Below are 16,043 nucleotides of genomic sequence, written 5' to 3'. Positions count from 1 at the left end.
GCAGATAGCATTTTTTTTTTTGTATACAGCTGTCTGCATGTTGTCACCTCTATTAGATGATGAGCTCCTGGGAGGCAGGCACTGTCTTTTGCCTTTTTTTTTTGTATCCCCAGAACTTAGCACGGTGCCTGAAACATTTGTTTTTGTTCAATTGTTTTCCAGTTGTGTCTGACTCTTCAGGACTCTATTTGGGGTTTTCTTGGCAAAGATACTGAAGTAGTTTGCCATTTAATTCTCCAGCTCATTCTACAGATGGGGAACTGAGGCAAACAGGGTTAAGTGACTTGCCCAGGGTCACACAGCTGGTGCCTAAGGCCAGATTTGAACTCAGGAAGATGAGTTTTCCTGACTGAAGGCCTACCACCATATCTACTGTGCTACCTAGCTGCCTGGAACATAGAAGTCATTTAACAAATGTTTACCGACTGATTAACTGACATCGCCCATCAGTTTTCACCATCCCAGGCATACAGTGACCTTATGTACCTTCTATTTGCTCAGAGCTCAGCAACCCCTGCTCCAGAGTCCAGGGCCTATTTGCCCTTGCTGGTGTTCCAGAGGACATCCACATGTCTCCCAAAGGCCCTTCAGAAGTGACCTTCAGCCACCATGGCAGGGAGGTGTCTCACTGGACAGCCTGCCTTCCCCCATCAACCTCCAGCTCCAGCCCTATTTATCACGAACCATTGAGGTAGGCACCTGCTCAGTCGGCTGGGCTTCTGGCCACTTCTAAGAATTCCACCAATAAGACTTGCCCCTTCTCCATGATTTTAGGTTTCCAAAGTACTTTCCTCACAACAATCCTGTGAGGTAAGCAGTGTATTCCTGTTTTATAGGTAAGGAAAATTATTTAGAGAGAGAGAGAGAGAGACAAAGATGTGCGCAAAGAGCAAAGTGTGCGTGTGTGTGTGTGTGTGTGTGTGTGTGTGTGTGTGTGTGAGAGAGAGAGAGAGAGGTTAAGCATTTACTATGTGATAGGCACTGTGCTAAGAGCTAGAGATACTGATACTAGGAAGCAAGATAAATTCCCTGCCCTCAAGTCCTCAAGGAACTGACTTTCTAATGAAGAAAGATAACATATAAAGGGGACCTAGAAAAGGTGGAGTTGAGGGTTTAGAGGAGGATGAGGAAAACCATCCAGAAAGTCAACCTGTGAATGAAGTGGAGGCTGGCCAGGGCCCCTTCTTCCATTGCTGTGTTCCTTCCAGGGGTCCTCCACTTTGTAGACAGGATGTGACCCTCCCAGAGTGCTTCTGATTGCGGCCTGTCAGCATTCCCACCTCTCACTCCACCCCACCCTTTCAGCTCCTTTTTGCATAATTCTTCTCCATTAGAATGTAAGCTCCTTAAGGGAGGAGACTGTTTTACTTTTTCCTTGTATGTTTATCCCCAGAACTGAACCCAGTGCTTGGCACATAGTAGGCACTTAATAAATGCTTGGGTTAGGCCAGTAGTCCACAGTCAGAAGAGTGGCCTTCACTTTGCCCATCATCCTTATTGTACAGTCCCACCTCTCCAAACTTGGATGTTGCCCCTGGACCAGCCTCTGATAGGTGAATTTTTACTTTATCTTGCCAAAAACCAGGCCTTCACTTCTGGGCCATCTCCAAATCATGCCAACATTTATCTCTACCCTTTTTTGGCTCCCCTTTATGTGTTTTTCCTTCCCCATTAGATTGTGAGTTCTTTGAAAGTAGGCACTGTTTTGTTTGTATCCCCATTATTTATTTAGCACACTGCCTGACCTAGGTCTTATGGTTCCAAGATTAGAATTCCCCACCTACTATGTACTTAACTATAATATAAAATATTACCCAGTATTTCTTTAAACATTTTGACTGACATCTTTTTTTTTTACATCACCTTCATTTCTAAGTTTATCTTTTCCCATTCCCATACCCAAAAAGCTATCTCTCATAACTTGAAACAAAAAATAAAAAAACAAAGTTTAACAAAATTAACTGTGGTAGGAGTGATGCAGTCTAGAGCTTAGGGGTCCTGGAATCCCAAAATCATGACACCTGGGTCCTGCCAGAAAGAATTTGACCCAAGCTTTCTTACAGCCAAAAACAAGGTTTATTGAAGATTCGCCATATTAGCTAGACTCTTAAGGAATCTGAGCATCTATGGGCTATTGGCTAGATTGTAAAAATCTGCACAGTGGCTGGATTCTAAGAATCAGAGCATCTTAATGGAGGCAAGATGAACCTTATATACAGAAAGACTGTGGGAGGGATCTAGGAGTGGCCAAGTAGTTTGGGGTGACTGGAGGAGGGGTCTAAGGAGATCTGGATGGGAGTGGCCAGTAAGCTGGGGTGAACAGAACTCCTGGGACCTGGACCTCATGGCCAAGGGAGAATGGAGCCTAGCTAGGATTAAGGGTGGGAAATGGCCAGGGGCCACAGGGAGGTAAGACAATGGAGGGGAGATTGGGTGTAGCCACAATGAAAGGTCAGTTGATGGGATTATGGACTCAGGGGAATGCCAGAGATTTGGCCACATGGGAAAGTCCAGGGTTTTTCATTTCTGGGGCCCAGATTCCAACCCCATCATGAGGAATATGTACCAAAGCAAGGGGATTCTGGTAAATGTTTAACAACTGACTCTCTAGAAAAAAAAATACCCTGACAAATTTTCAGGTTTAATCTGCTTTATTAATGTTTTCTCCTTTACTTTAAGTCTACATAATCAACAAAATAATAAATTAAACCCTGATTTATAGCATTTGCTTATTTCTGACACTAAAAGTTTACTAACTGGCTTACATACACCACACCAGAGTCTTAAGTCTTGTGTGCTGGGATGGTTCTTTTCTTTAAGGGTTTTTGAAAGGCTCTGCCATTGACATGACTGTCTAGTTGCCTGAGTACAAAAAGCCAAGAGGAGATCCAGACCCATACCAGTGCTTGGCTGATGGACCACCATGGGCAGCTCTGAGGTAGGGGAGCTGTGCTCACCTGAATCAATAAAAAGTACAGTCACTGTGCTGAGGTTTAGAGTTGCTGGGCCTCCAAAATCACGACACATGACTCCTGCCCAAATGAAATCAACTCAAGCCTTCTTTCAGCCAAAGACAAGATTTATTAAAGATCTGCCATATTGGCCAGACTGTTAAGGAATCTAAGCATTTATATTGCTAATGCAAGCAGGCCAGATCTTAAGAATCTGAGCACCTCAATGGAGACAAGATGAATCTTACATACAGAAAGACTGTGGGAGGGATCCAGTAGTGGCCAAGTAGTCTGGGGTGACTGGAGGAGTGATCTAAGAGGATCTGGATGGGAGTGTCTAGTGAGCTGGGATGAACCTGGATCAGGACCAAGTATGTGGCCAATGGGAAAATGGAGTCTAGATAGGATTAAGGGTGGGAAGTGGCCAGGGGCAATCAGGAGGTAAAGGAACAGAATTGGGAGATTGGGTATAGTCACAATGAAAGACCAATTGAGTGGATTACAGCCTCAGACAAATGCCAGAGATTTGGGAAAAGTCCAGGGATTTTCTTTTTTAGGTTTCAGATCCCAAAGACATGGTCTTTTTCTTTTAGGGGTCCAGATCCCACCCCCATCAATTGTATATCTTTGTTGAATATCCTTCCTTTTCCATGACTAAGTAAATCTCCTTTTGTTAACTATTGAATAACCTGCCAGTGTTTCATTTCATTATAGTATCTGACCTAAACTGCCAGGAGACTGGCCTGTCAGATCCAACAAACTACGTTAACCAATGCTCTGAGTCTGATAGTATATTTAATGTCTTCACTCATAACACCACTACCCCCACTGTCAAGAAGAAGGAGGTGTTTTTTCTTATCTCTTCTTTGAGAACAAATTTGGAAATCTAGTAGTTCAAAAGTCATTTCTATAGCTGATCCCAGCAACTTACCCACATAAAATTGTGGCAGACATAGAGTTTAATCTCCTAGACTTACACTGACCCTGTGGCCATCTGGTCATAGCACATCATGGGAACATAGATTTAGAGTTGACAGGGGCTGGTGAGGTCTGTTAGTCTGATCCCCTCATTTTACAACTGCAGTATTATATCCAGTTCTGGGTGCCGTATTTTAGGAAGAACACTGAGAAGTCAGGGCCAATCCAGAGAAGAGCAATTAGGATGGTGAGAGGACTGTAGATTATGCCATAGAAAGATCAATGGAAGGAACTCTGGGTCTTGAACCACGAGAAGAGAACACTTAGGGTCAACCTCTCCTTAAGCCTTTAAAATATTGTCGTGGGGTAAAGGAATTAGACGTGATTTGTTTAACCCCAGAAGGGCAGAACTAGGAGGAAGGATGGGGACAAGCTGCCTGAGATCGAGAACCAGGTTTAGTTTTCTTGTAAGGAAAGACAAACTTGCTAGCAACAAAAGTTGCCCCAAAGTGTAATGGACTGCCTGGGGAGAAGGTATGCAGACTGGTCACATCTTTCTTTCCCATCAGGCTGCACTCCTCTGGGTTTCTCCATCATGTCCCCCAAAGTACTTTATCTTCAGCCCTGGAACTCACAAACTCAAATCTTGGGACTCCCCTGCTTCCCTGGAGCCCCTCCCCCTGACTGGAGGGCTTCTTCCAGAACCCTCATTTAAGGAAGGCACCCAGGCCAGCCAACTCTTCGTTTTCTACCTAAGGGCACTCATCTGGATTTCTTTATCATGCCCTTGGCTAGATATCATCTCTGTCCCCATCTTCCCACCCCACTCACCTTTCTTTTCTGTACTGTCCCCTCCCCCCATCAGAATGTAAGCTCCTGGTAGAGAAGGACTGTCTATCTTTGTGCTTGTGTTGGTTCTTTCTCAAATGAACCTGCCAAGCATTCAAACTCTACCGCAGAGAGCCAACTCTGATGGGCTGGCCATGTGGTTCAAACGCCAAATGTATGCTTGCCTAAAAGACAATTTTATGGAGAACTCACCCAGGGCAAGCACTCACATGGAGGTCAGAACAAGTGATACAAGGACACTCTCAAGGTCTCTCTTAAGAACTCTGGAATTGATTGTGTGACGTGGGAGACACTGCACAGCATGACGTGCCCTCATCTGAGAAGGGGCTGTGCTCTACGAGCAAAACAGAATTGAAGTAGCTGAAAAAAAAACATGAGATGTGCAAATTTAGAGAACCCACCCCAAATGTTCACATGGGCTATTTGTACTCCACCTGGGGTAGATCTTTTCAAGCTTGTATTGGTCTGATCAACCACAGCCTGCACATTGTAACTCGACTCTAATGTAGTGATGTCATTTTGGTCCTCTTCAAAAATGAAGGGCAACAAACATTTGTATTCCCAGAGCTTAACACAGCACTCAGTAAGGGTTTGATAAATGTTGGTTGACTGACTAACTGACTTACTGATTTCCCCATCTCTGGAGATCTGCAAGCAGAGGCTAGATAACCTCTAGTTAAGGATGCCATAGATATGATCTCTGTTTGTCCCCTCCAGCCCTGAGATTCTGTGGCTCCTCCTCTGTGACGGCTCCAGGTCTCTGCTTCTTAGCTGATCCCCTTCAGCCTCTCCCACTTGGCCCTTTGTACAACTCCTAGACCTAGACTATTTATTACAGTGTTAGAGTGGAAAGAGGAAGGATTTGCCTTCAGAACCTACCCACATTCACGTTTACTTTCTGTGTGACCTTGACAAATTGCTTCACCTGAGCCTTCTTTTCCTCTTCTGTAGAATGAGGTTTGGAACAAATGGTCCCTAAGGCCCTTCCTAGCTTTAAGTCTACGACCCAATAGGGAACTCTCGATGCTGTATGTTTTGGCTATTTGTATCTATGCCTTTTGCCCCAGCCCTACTACATTCTGAGCTCCAGGAAAGCAGGAACTATATCATATCCTTTTTCTCACCCTAGAAGCTGAGCACAGGGCCTGAGAACACAGTAAGTGCTCACTGATTGACTTACTGATTGTGGATCAACATCTGGTTGTCCCTGGCTCGGTCAGCCAACCAGAGTGCCAGCATCAGTTTTCTACCTATGAAGCCTCAAAGGACACAGACAAAAGACCCACAGTCCACATTTCTTATTGCTTTTTGGTGTCCCCCCCAATGTTGCCTGGTCTTTGGACAGTTTCAATACATAAAGGTTGTGACACCAGCATCGTTGGGACTAAGGGATCGAATGTTGGAAATGATGAACCTGAGAGACCATCTAGTACTATTTCTTTCCTCTCCTCCTCCCCCCACCTCCCTTACAGAGGAGGGATTGGCAGGAAGCGTGAGGAGGTGAAATGTTTTGTCTAAACTCACACAGGCAGGAAATAGCAGAGCATCAATTCAATTTAATGTCCACATTCATAATGCCAGTACTCCCACAGTAAAGGAAGGAGGGTATGTTTTCTCTTCTCTTCTTTGAGGACAAACTTGGAAATCTAGTATTTCAAAAATCATTTCAACAGCTGATCCCAGTGACTTACCCAGATAAAACTGAGGCAGAAGTCGGATTTGATCTCACAGCCTTAGACTGACCCTGTAGCCCTCTGGTCAGAACACATCATAGGATCATCATAGCACATCACAGGAAAAGATGCTCTGACTCCACGTCCAGGACTCTTTCTACCACCCCAGGCAATATGTTTTATAATAGAAAACAACAAAGAGGCTGCTTCATGGAGTACTGTATAGGGAGCTGTCCGTGGTGTCAGAGTGACTTGCCTGCCGTGTGACTCTAGGAAAGTCATAACCTTTCAGGGCCCCAGATAACTTTCTGCATCAGGGGTGAGGAACCTGCAGCCTTGAGGCCAGAAGTAGCCTTCTAGGTCCTTGGGTGCAGCCTTTTGACTGAGTCCAAGTTCTACAGAACAAATTCTTTTATTAAGGGGATTTGTTCTGTGAAATTTGGATTCAGTCAAGGGGCCACACTTGAGGACCTAGAGGGCCACATGTGGCCTTGAGGTTGCAGGTTCTCCACCCCTGTTCTATACTATCAGGTACAGAGCAGGCATTTCCCTCCATTGGCAGTAGTTTCCTGGGTGGGAAGCTTCTTACACAGATGAAATCATGGGTCTGAGTACAACAAAACAAAACAAACAACAACAATGATGATAACAATAAGACAAAGTTTCATTAAGTGTCTGCTGTGTGTGGTATTCTTGGCATTGAAGGAAATACAGAATTGAAATAAGATATCCACCCAGCTGTAATGGAGGAGGACATTTTAGTCAGGGGATAAGACTGGCATTGATAATTCTGATGTCCAATAAGACATAAATCCACTGTACATATACTATACATAAGACAAAAGTCCACTATACATAAGACATAAATCCACCATATATGACAATAGCACACACATATTGTGCTTTAAAATTTGGGAAGACCTTTCCATATAACAACTCTGTGAGGTGGGTGCTACTAATATCCTCTTTTACAGATGAGGAAATTGAACCTGAGAGAGCTTAAGAGACTTGGCCAGGGTCACACAACTAGTGAGTACCAGAGGTAGGATTTGAGCTCACATCTATCCAGACTCCAGTTCCAGCACTCTATCCCCTTCACCACCTAGCTGCCTCCTGTTGGATGTAAACTCCTTGAGGGCAGGTAGGTTCATTGCCCACCCCCCCTTTATCCCTAGCGACTAGCGCAGTGCCTGGTATATAGTCGGTATTTAATAAATTCTTACTGACTAGTAGTGATTAATGTTGTTTTCAGTCATTTCAGTTGTGTCCAACTCTTTGTGACCCCATTTTCTTGGCAAAGATACTGGGATGGTTTGCCTTTTTCTTCTCCAGCTCATTTTACAGATGAGGAAACTGAGGCAAACATGGTTAAATGACTTACCCAGGGTCACCCAACTAGTAAGTGTCTGAGGCCAAATTTGAATTTAGGAAGATGAGTCTTTCTGACCCTAGGTGCACTGCACCACTTAACTGCGTTTGATTGATTAATATAAGGACTGAAAAAGAAATGGGGAAAAAAAACAAGTTAGTCAAACTGGCCAACAAATTAACCACATCTGGCATTGTATTCTGTGTTCCACACATGTAGTTTCCCCCTCTTGCAAATAAGGGAAAGTTGTATATTTTCCCATCTCTTCTTTAGGGCCAAGCATGGTCATAGTGATAACAGCACTCAGTTTGGATTATTTTTGTTCTTTCCAATTACTTGGTTGAAGGTATTGAGCATATTCTTTTCCTAGTTCTGTTTGTTTCACTTTGCTTCAGTTCATATATCTTCCCATATATCTCTATATTTTCATGTTCATCATTTCTTAGAGTACAGTAATATTTCATTATGTTAAACGTGCCACAAAAAATACAGAATATTTTACAATTTTGAGTGTCATCTTTGCACAAGGACAGCCTTCTCTGTGCCATTCTAATTTTGGTATTCTTGTTGACCAATCAAACAGAGATATGGGCATTTTAATCACTATTTTTTGTATGGTAGCCCAGGTAGATTGTAGACTTCCCAGGAGGTTACCCAAGAGTTAAAAAAAAAAAAAGGATCATAGAGATGGGAAATGCATGTCCACATACATTTCCTAGAGTTCTTGGGTTTCCATCTTGTTTGCTGTCAGAGAAAATTCAACCCGGATTTTTCACAGGCTAAGTGTGTGGGCATCTTATCCCTGTGACTGCAATTGCAGAAAAACCAAGTGTGAAATGATCTTTTTGTAGAATTATTCATGGAGGTGGGTATACAAGTGGAAATGTATAGAATATATAGATATAGATATAGATAGATATATATACATGTACACACATATGTGTGTGTATATACATACATACATACATATATATATGTAAGTATGTATGTATATGAATGACAACCAGAGGAAATGAAGAGCAACTGAACCCAGGAAGGTTATAAGGAATGGATTGGGGTGAAACTAGAAGCTGCCAAAGATGAGATGAAACAGAATTCTATCTTACAGTTTCTTTCTTTCCCTGCTTCCTCAAAGCATTATGAGGAAGCTCCTGTTGTTTTCAAAATCTGTTTATTTCCATTCCCCTGGCAAGGAAGGGGGTTAGGAGGAAAAGAAAGAAATCAGCCCAGGCTGCAATGTTATTATGGCCTGCTATATGGAACATAGTTTTATTGTTGACTTGAGTTTCTTATGCTACTTATTTAATAAAATACATGAACACAAACGGCAAATGGTTGAATCCTATGAGTTTGGAGTTTTATGATTAAGGTGGGGGAGTGAACCTAGTCCTTTGTTGGGGTGTATGTGGAAATAGGGGCTCTAGTTAATGGATGAGAGCTTTTGTATTTAGGGTGATTTTCAAGTATATGTTAGACCAGATCTGCTGTACTGCAATTGAATCTGGGATGAGTGGGAGCGGCAGCTAGATAGTGAATAGGTTACTCACAGGTAGCTCGAGTACCATCTGGTGGCTCAACAGTGTACTTACCTCAGTTGGCTAAGTAATTGACAGATCACGTGACATACCCTTCTCCTCCCCCCAACTTGGTCAACCTCCTACCCCCTCCCCCCACGGCCCCACTTCTCTCTCTGCAGAGAGCAAGGAAATCAGCCAGAGGTGATTGATTGCATTTGTCACTAAGTGCACCTTTTTAGTAATGTATCTAGCACTTCCTGAACTCCATTACAGCATCATTACAAATTGGCTTCCAGAATGACTGGACCAATTTGCTTTTCCACCAACAGGGTTACTGGCTGCGTGCCTGTCTTCTCACAGCCCCTCCAGCACCGAGACAGAAAATTTCTTCAACAAGTTTAGGAGTAAAGGGGAGGAAAGAGATGGGATGGTACCTAAGTGAAATGGGAAGGTCAAAGGGATGACTTTTTAGGATTAGGGACATCTGAGCATGTTTTGGGGAAGATGGGAAGGAACCACTGATGGAGAGAATGAAGATATTAAGGTTACTGCTGAGGCATGTGGTTTTTGGGAGCCCATGAAATATAAAGTTAGGGACTACTTCTTTGAACCATCAAATTATAGGTGCATAGTTTTGTTACAAAGTTCAGACTTCATGAATTATTAGACTGAGTTATTCTGTCCAGGCCATGTAGCCCCTTCTTACAAAACCAGGCACAACTTCCAGCCTCAGAGTGAAGTTGCTACCCTCTCTATACTAGCACCCAGGGTGGTTGCTCCCTACTTCTTTGGTTCTTGTGCCCCAAATCCCAGGTGCAGCTGTCCCCTCAACAGACAGTTCAGCCTTTACCTGATCTTGCTTGGATTCTGGTTTGCTTCCCCCCCCCCCCCACACTGCCTTTAGCTCTGTCCCTTTCACATCTCCCACTTTATCTGCACAGGAATGGGATTGGGGTAGATGCACACAGACATTTGAGAGGACATCTCCCAAATGCCATACCTGTCTCATAGAATTACAAAGTTAGGAGGGGCCTGAGAGGTAATTTTGTTCAACTCCTACAGCCAAAAGGGCTATTCCTCAGACAGTCTTTCATCAGATGGAACCTCAGAGCCAGGGTTGCCTAAAGATTAGGCAAATGTAGGGGGAAAACAGGTAAATGCCAAATGACCGGACGGGGGACACATTAGGTAAGATCTCAAAGTCAGAGCTGAGGCAGGGATGAAGGGAACTTACTCTACCCACTGTTTTGACCCTTTCCAACTAGACCACTGACCCCAGGTCTTTGCTTTCTGAGGTGCATGTATCTATCTTGTCCCAGAGTCACTGCCCATGCCACTGGCCAAATTGATTTTAGGGAAATGAGGCCTCTTCAGTGTGGGAGGACAGAAAGGGAGGGAGGACACAATCAAAGTCAAGGAAGTTATATGATGGATGGGGAGGGGTTCATGGATCTGCTTGCCAACTCTAGGGACAGTAGGATGAAAGGGGCCCTTTGAAGCCTGGAAGCATCTGTTTCCCTATAGATAAAACATCTACTTCACACAGAGGGAAGTGAATGAATGTATGGAGCTGAGTTCTCCTTCCCCTCTCCACTCCCAGGAATTGACTCAGGATGGAAATAGAGCAGGAGGATTTAGATGTATACATGGCTTATGCATTTAGGGAAGTCAAGGGGGGTTGCAGATGCCACTAAATTTTTTTTTAACACTTTCATTGATGCATTTTTTTTTTTTACATCACGGTCACATCTGGAAACAGTTGCCCTCCCCCACTTCCTGCCACTTCCCTTAGACATGGAGCTCTCCTCAGTAACAAAGAAAAAACAATTAACCACAAAGACCTGTCTGATAATGTATACGATGTTCTATTTTCATTCTCTCTCCTCCAGGACCATTAGTGTTTTTGTTTTTGTTTTTGTTTTTTTCAGTAACTCAGTTTGGCCTCCTTCTAGTTGTCTTTACAATAATGCTGTTGTAGTCATTATGTATACCATTCTTTTGGTTCTCCTTATTTCACTTTGCATCAATTCATACGAATCTTCCCATGTTTCTCAGAATCAATTGATCAATTAATTCCTCATATTCATCATTAGATGTCCTCAATTTTGAAGGAATTTTGTTTATTTCTCTCTAATGCACTGTATAATAGTCTACATCATGGTATCCGTCCCAACTAAAATCCCATCTTCTACAAGAAGCCTTCCCCAATCCTTCTTAATTCCAATGCCTTCTCTTTGTTAATTATTTCCCATTTATCCCTTATGTAGCTTGCTTTGTGTATATATTTGTTTGCATGTTGTCTCTTCCATTGGATTGTAAGCTCTTTGAGGACAGGGAAAGTTTTTGCCTCTTTTTGCATCCCCAGCATTTAGCATAGCACCTGACACATAGTAGGTACTTAATAAATGTTTATTAATTGATTGCTTGATTATCTTGTGTCTTTTCTCTCTGTAAAATCTCTGAGGGCAGGGAAAGTGTCTTGACTCAACTGCACAACTATTACAGTGCCTAGCATAGCGTTCTGTACCCAGTGTATGTGTGGGAGGCAGGAGGGAGATATAATAAATATTGAAGGAAAGGACAGAAGGTTGACTTTAGAGAGAACTATCCTTATCTCTGCACCATCCTACAGGATCCCTATTAGAGCAGGAGGTACAATGGGGTTAGAGTATTGCCAACTACCAAATAGCCATTCACTAGTCAACCATTTCATAACCACTTCATGGGATCCTATTTCTGAAATCCGGGACTTCAGAGGCCATCTAATACTCCAGCCTCTTCATTTTACAGATGATGTCCAGGGAGATGAAGTAACTTGTCCGAGGTCACAAAGGACATAAATAAGCATCAGAGAACTTGAACACCGGTCCTTAGACTCCAGAGCCCAGGCAGGATGCTGTGCTGGGAAGGAGCAGAGGCGCCAAGAGAAAGAAAGAGAAGTAAAAGAACTCCCAGTCCACTGAAAGAAATATGATGGACACAGACAATAGTAACGTAGATTAAAATGTGTTAACTGCAAAGTGCCCTGAGATCACTTGAAGGAGAGATTATTTTAAGTTGTAGGGAAGTCAACTAAATGTGAGCAAAGCAGCTAGGTGGCACAGTGATTAGAACACCGGTCCTAGAGTCAGGAAGACCTGAGTTCAAAGTCGGCCTCACACACTTACTAATTGTGTGACCCTGGACAAGTCACTTAACCTCAATTGACTCAAAATAAATAAATATTAGCAAAGGAGGATCTGGATTCTTGAAAGAGGCAGGGAGACCCAGTTGGAATTTGGTTTCCTAGCCTAAGTATGAAAGCACTGTAACCTGTCAATTAAACTCATTCAATTCATTTCTGTTTAGTTTAATTCAGGCATTTTTAAAGTATTGACTATGTGGAAGGCACTGTAAACAATCTCCTGACCTCAAGGAGCTTACTGGAGGCCTTTGCTGCTTCTCCCAGTGGTTGGTACCCACTTTTATTTGTGTTTATCCTATATTTACTTCTCTGTAAAAGAGCTGTATCCCAATCAGAGATAGTAAGTCCCTTGAGGAAGGGGATTTTCTCACTTGTTATTCTATTGCCAGCATCCAGCATAGTGCCCGACAACAATTGGTGTTTAATGGTTGTTGATTGATTGGTTAAATGATTGATACAGAATCATTCTCCTTTCAGAGAAGGCAAATCAGAGACCAGACCTGGGTGGGTGATGGGGGGGTGGGATGTTCCCTTAGTCATGCCCAGGCTGCATTCCCAAGTCAAAGCCATCCCCAATCCATTCTCTGGGTGTTTCTTAAGTGAAACCTCTCTTTCCCAGGATAGAGCTGGAGTTTATTTGGGACCTTAGCTAAATAGGATAAAACAGAGCAATAGAATTTCAGAATCCTAGCATCTTAAGGAATGAACAAATGAATAAATGAATGAAAAATTACTTATTAAGCCTTACTATTGTGCTATGTCCAATGGGTACAAATACAAAACCAAAAACAGTCTCAAGAAACTTCCATTCTAATAGGGAAAGATAACACACATAGGGTAGTGGTAGTCAGGGAGGGGCAGTTCGAGGGATGGTGAATGGGACTATTGAAGAGTAGACTGCCATACCCCCTTCTTGAAATGTGGCACAGTAGATCTGATTGCGGCTCCAGGACTAGAGAAAGTGGGGAGTGGAGGAAAGACAGTTGTCTAAGCTATGATGTAGATAGGTGGAGGCTAGGAAGTCAACAAATAAACATTTATTAAGCTCCTACTATTTGGCCAGGCACTGTGCTAAGGGCTGGGTAGTGAGCAGAGATTGGTTTTAGGACAAGCATGGCCCTCAGGAGAGGCAGTCACTAAGGAAGGTGGGAGGGGTTAAGGAGGAGGAAAGTGAGAAACAGGTGTAGAGAAGACTGGACAGAAAAGTATTTACAACTGGATCCTTTGATGAAGCTATTGGTTTTGAGGATGAAGGGATTCTATCTCCTCTGTAGTCTTTCCAAAGGATTTGCCTTTGTTTTTCTTCATTCTACTATAATTTACAAATGGTCCCTGAACTGCTTTCTTCCACTGAGCCCCCTTTACCTGCGCCCCTCATACGTTATTTTTGGGATCCTTGCCATTGTTACTCTCTCGTGTTCAAAATCCCATCTCTGATTCCTTTTGTTTTTAAATTTAATTTTACAAGCATTTACTATCTCTCCCTCCCAACTGCCACCACCCCTTCCATTGCACAACAACCAAAGACAAAAGAAACCTCCATAACCAATACACATACATAGTCCAGCAAAACTAATTCCCACTTCGACTCTGTCCCCAAATGGATGCTTCACTCTGCATTTTAAGTCCATCACTTCTGATCTCAGGTGAGGGGTGTGTTTCATTTTCAGTCCTCTGGACTTGAGATTTATCACTGCATTGATCAAGGTTCAAACGTCTTTCAAACTTATTTTGCTCTAAAAAATTGTTGTTATTTTGTAAATTGTTCTCCTTCTGGTCATTTCACTTTGAATCAGTTCACAGAGACCTTCCTGGTTTCCTCTGAAACTGCTAATTTTGACAATTCTTATAATATTCCATTAATTCCTATACCATAATTTCTTTATCCATTTTCCAATAGGTGGGCACCTCCTTACTTTTCAGTTTTGGGGTACTACAAAAAAGTTATATGTACATATCCTTTTCCTCTTTTTTTGATCTCTTCAGGGTAAAGGCCAAGTGCTATACTTGGGTCCCGGGTATGCACACTTTAGTGACTGTAGCAGGAAGCATAATTCCAAATTGCCTTTCAGGATAGCTGTACCAATTTACAGCTCTACCAACAGGTTCGTTAGTAGGCATGTTTTCCAGCAGTCTTTTTTAACATGTCATTTTCTCCTTTTGCCATATTTGCCAATCTGGTGGGTAAAAGGTGAAACTGCAGAATTACTTTAATATGCATTTCTCTAATTATTTCTCTAATTTTTTCATACGGTTGTTGGTAGCTTGGATTTCTTCCTTTGAAAACCGCCTATTCATATTCTTTGACCATTTATCCATTAGGGAATGGCTTTTAGTCTTATACATTTGAATTAGTTCCTTATATCTTGTACATGATACCTTTATCAGAGAAACCGACTTTGAAGTTTCCCCGCCTCAGTTACCTGTTTCTATTCTAACTGTATTAGGTTTGTGCAAAAACTTTAAAAATTTTATATTTTGCCCATTTAAAATTGTCTATTTTATCTTCTGTGATCCTCTCTGATGTTTGTTTGGTTGTGAACTGTTCTTCTAATTATAGATCTTAAAAGTAATTTCTTCCTTACTTTTTGAATTTGCTTGTAATATTACCTTTTTATGTCTGGGTCATTTAGAGTTTATCGTGGTTTACAGTGTGAGATGTTAGTCTGTATTTGCTGCTGCTGTTTGTCCTTTCTTCTCGGAAGTGGACCACAACAGCAGGAAGATGATGCCTTGACTTGCAAGTGACTTGGATTTAAGTGAGGCAGGACTGTGCAAAGTCATCAGCCTCACTTTCTCCTCCGGAGCCATCTGGGTCCAGTGGCCAGATATGGATCAGGATGACTGGAGATGGCCCAGGATGCCATGGGGGACCTTGGCCTTTTCAAGCTAAGATCTTTAACAGGTCTCAGTACTTAATTCCTTCCAAACTACTTTCTGGTTTTCCCAGTAGTTTTTGTCAAATAATGAGTCCTTACATCGGTATTTGAGGTTTTGGGGTTTATTGAATACCATGTTACTATGTTTGCTTCTGTATGTTGTGTATCTACTCTGTTCTACCGATCAACCTCTTTTCAAAAATAATGATAATAGCACTTTAAGGTTTGCAAAGCCCTTTACAAATAATTTCATTTTATCCTTAGAACAAAGCTGGAAGATAGGTGCTATTATTATCCCCATTACAGATGATAAAACTGGGATACATAGGATGAGTGACTTACCCAAGGTTACACAGCAAGTATCTGAGGCTGGATTTGAATACAGGTCTTCCTGATTCTAGGTCCACTGTTAACTCTTAATTGCCTTTTAACCAATACCAATTTGTTTTAGTGATTACTGCTTTGTTGAACAGTTTGAGATCTGGTACCGCTAGTTCTTCCTTCCTACTTCCTTCTCTGATCCCTAACATATCCCTTACATGATCCTCTCCCCCGTTCTCCCCCCCCCCCCACATTTGATCAGGAGATAAATTTTGTGTATTCTACCTCAAAAATATCTTGCTTTCATCTCCCTCCTTTATACCCACATGATGACTAAAGCTTCCATCACTTCTAGACTTAACTACTACAGTAGACTCCTTTT

Source organism: Vombatus ursinus, unplaced genomic scaffold, assembly GCF_900497805.2.
Source record: "Vombatus ursinus unplaced genomic scaffold, bare-nosed wombat genome assembly UNPS02014785.1, whole genome shotgun sequence".
In the NCBI taxonomy this organism is placed as follows: Eukaryota; Metazoa; Chordata; class Mammalia; order Diprotodontia; family Vombatidae; genus Vombatus; species Vombatus ursinus.
Note: the sequence above shows the minus strand (reverse complement) of the source record.